Genomic DNA, 2,866 nt, shown 5'->3' with positions numbered 1-2,866 from the left:
TTATAATTTAAAAAATATGCCTTTGTTTTGTGGGAAAATTAAGTCTAACTCTGCCCGAAGTCGAAAAGGATTTACACCGAGGCTTATGACGAAGAAAGTCCTCTGTAGACTGTAGTAAGTAGTAAAGAAAGATTTTATTGTTTCTGTTATTTACTTATTGTTTGGTTCTGTTAGATAAGTTTCAAGCAACAGAGACACGCTAGTAAATGATTGGAACATGAAATGAGGCACCATCCCATAGCGGCAACTAATTAATAGGAGAATATTTTGGAAAAGGTGGCAACTAATTAATAGGAGAATATTTTGGAAAAGGTGGCAACTAATTAATAGGAGAATATTTTGGAAAAGGTGGCAACTAATTAATAGGAGAATACTTTGGAAAAGGTGGCAACTAATTAATAGGAGAATACTTTGGAAAAGGTGGCAACTAATTAATAGGAGAATATTTTGGAAAAGATGGCAACTAATTAATAGGAGAATATTTTGGAAAAGGTGGCAACTAATTAATAGGAGAATATTTTGGAAAAGGTGGCAACTAATTAATAGGAGAATATTTTGGAAAAGGTGGCAACTAATTAATAGGAGAATATTTTGGAAAAGGTGGCAACTAATTAATAGGAGAATATTTTGGAAAAGGTGGCAACTAACTAATAGGAGAATATTTTGGAAAAGGTGGCATCTAATTAATAGGAGAATATTTTGGAAAAGGTGGCAACTATTGATTAGGAGAATATTTTGGAAAAGGTGGCAACTAATTAATAGGAGAATATTTTGGAAAAGGTGGCGAAGAATTATTGGAACCATTGTTTTGGAAAAGGTGGCAGCTAACTATTAGGAGAATATTTTGGAAAAGGTAGCAGCTAATTAGTAGGAGAATGTTTTGGAAAAGGTGGCAGCTAATTAATAAGATAATAACCTAACCTAACCTAACGTTTTGAAAGCAACCATTTGCAGCATAAAATATTAGACGAAACCATTCGATTGGGAGAAATGAGAATTGAATAGTTTGGGATAAAAATTCCGATTGGGAAATATAAGATTGGGAGAACTGGGAATCGGAAAGTTTGGGATAAAAATGTATTTTGGGAAACACAGAATTGGGAGAAATGGGACCATACCTTGTATAGGCGCAAATCACACACTCGTTGGTAGTTTATACTTGCAACAACTATGCCAGCCTTTTCTTTAAAGAGATACCTTAGAGTAAAGCATGCTCAACTAATAAAAGTGTTATCACCTTAATATGCAAGTTGATTACAACACTTCAATGTTGGCAGATATCCTTAGAGGAATTGCCCACCCTAGATAATTCTCCATTGCCATTCCCAGTGTCAATGATAGAAATGTCATTACCACAAATCTATAATAAAAGAAAAGCATATGAATATTTCTATTTGTTAGACATGTGTGCAACATTATTTACCAGTTGAACATTAATGCAATAGTTGCTTTATAAAAGGTACAAGAATTGCTTTCGCTGTTGGTGATTTGATTATAAAATAGGTACAGTTCATGGTGCCAAGTGCCAGGGAAGATGGCTGTGACAGTCATGGAATATATATTATAAGCATATCGAATCAGGCTTTCATGACCCATAAGGATTAGGTAATCATATTTGTATAAAAACACAATTATCTTGGTCATGGCCAATGAATGACGAAATACCTTCGCTATGGGATGGTGCCTCATTTCATGTTCCAATCATTTACTAGCGTGCCTCTGTTGCTTGAAACTTATCTTACAGAACCAAACAATAAGTAAATAACAGAAACAATAAAATCTTTCTTTACTACTTACTACAGTCTACAGAGGACTTTCTTCGTCATAAGCCTCGGTGTAAATCCTTTTCGACTTCGGGCAGAGTTCGACTTCATTTTCCCACAAAACAAAGGCATATTGTTTAAATTATAACAACGGAAACCCTTATATTTTGTAAACTAACAGTATTTAAAACAATAATTCAGTTGTCTTTCTTTCTAAAGTCAACAACACCAAGAAAAATATAGTCCATTACCTGTCATTACCGCCATTAGCAACGACGAAGTGTAGTTTGCTAAGTTCCGGTGTAAAAAGAAATAATAAAAACCGGTCAATTAACCGATTCATGATGCTGAACCGTTTGCCGAGTTCTAAAATTACTACTTTGAATTTGGTGTATATTTTGACACCTGTCAATGTCGTCTGCTCGAAAATTTCAACCTCTCACAAGTCTTAAGTGAGTTTTGCCCCAAAACCGCCACCGCCAATGAAAAGCCCAAAGTTCGATCCTCACCGACCAATCAGCGAGCTTAAGTCTGGGGGAGGAGCATACTTTTTCTGCAGAATACGGGCCCAGATATGGGCGTCGAGTTATATCAAATTTATGGATAAGACTCCTTTAGGTCTCATTGTGGAACTACTATTCGGGGCAGGTGCCTGATATAATGTAGTGCTCCTCTCGCCACGTCGCTCAATCGCTCCCTTATATCGCCGAATATTCTGGCTTGCCAGTTCAAAATTGATGGTTCGCTTTTCTTGGTTCTGTGGATTTATCCCAGTCCTGCGTCCATGGAGCTTTTGAAACGTCTCCTGGAGACGATTGAGAGGGCCTATACATTGGCCGCCCGTCATGTCATCCTGGGAGAATTTAATGCCCCAGCGATTCACTGGCTGTCCTACTCTACCTGCATAGGTATAAGATCGGTGGAATCCCGGCTTCTCACTGTTGTCACCAGCAGTAATTTATCCCAACATGTCCAAACGCCTACTAGAAGTTGCGGCGAGAACATTCCTTTCCCTTTGACTGAGATATGGTATATGGTCTCGCGCACCTCCCTCCCTTGGGGAAGGCAGAACACGACGTCCTTTCCTTCTCGTTGGCGCCTCA

The 2,866-nt window shown here is 37.8% G+C and overlaps 1 long non-coding RNA gene across 1 annotated transcript; it reads right to left on the bottom strand.

Annotated features, from left to right (window-relative positions):
- Window positions 1-1,119: 1,119 nt before the first annotated feature.
- LOC149714174 (uncharacterized) lies at window positions 1,120-1,934 on the bottom strand. Its single transcript, XR_016369369.1, has 5 exons — window positions 1,798-1,934; window positions 1,666-1,737; window positions 1,424-1,538; window positions 1,238-1,360; window positions 1,120-1,183 (listed from the first exon to the last, which is right to left on the bottom strand). It is a non-coding gene; the product is annotated as an uncharacterized LOC149714174 (long non-coding RNA).
- Between the last annotated feature and the right edge of the window lie 932 nt (window positions 1,935-2,866).

Source organism: Phalangium opilio, unplaced genomic scaffold (genome assembly GCF_054372755.1).
Source record: "Phalangium opilio isolate 3A_F unplaced genomic scaffold, DU_Popi_V2 ptg000009l_1, whole genome shotgun sequence".
NCBI lineage: Eukaryota > Metazoa > Arthropoda > Arachnida > Opiliones > Phalangiidae > Phalangium > Phalangium opilio.
The sequence above is the reverse complement of the archived record's forward strand: the minus strand, read 5'-3'. Positions and strand labels throughout refer to the sequence as shown.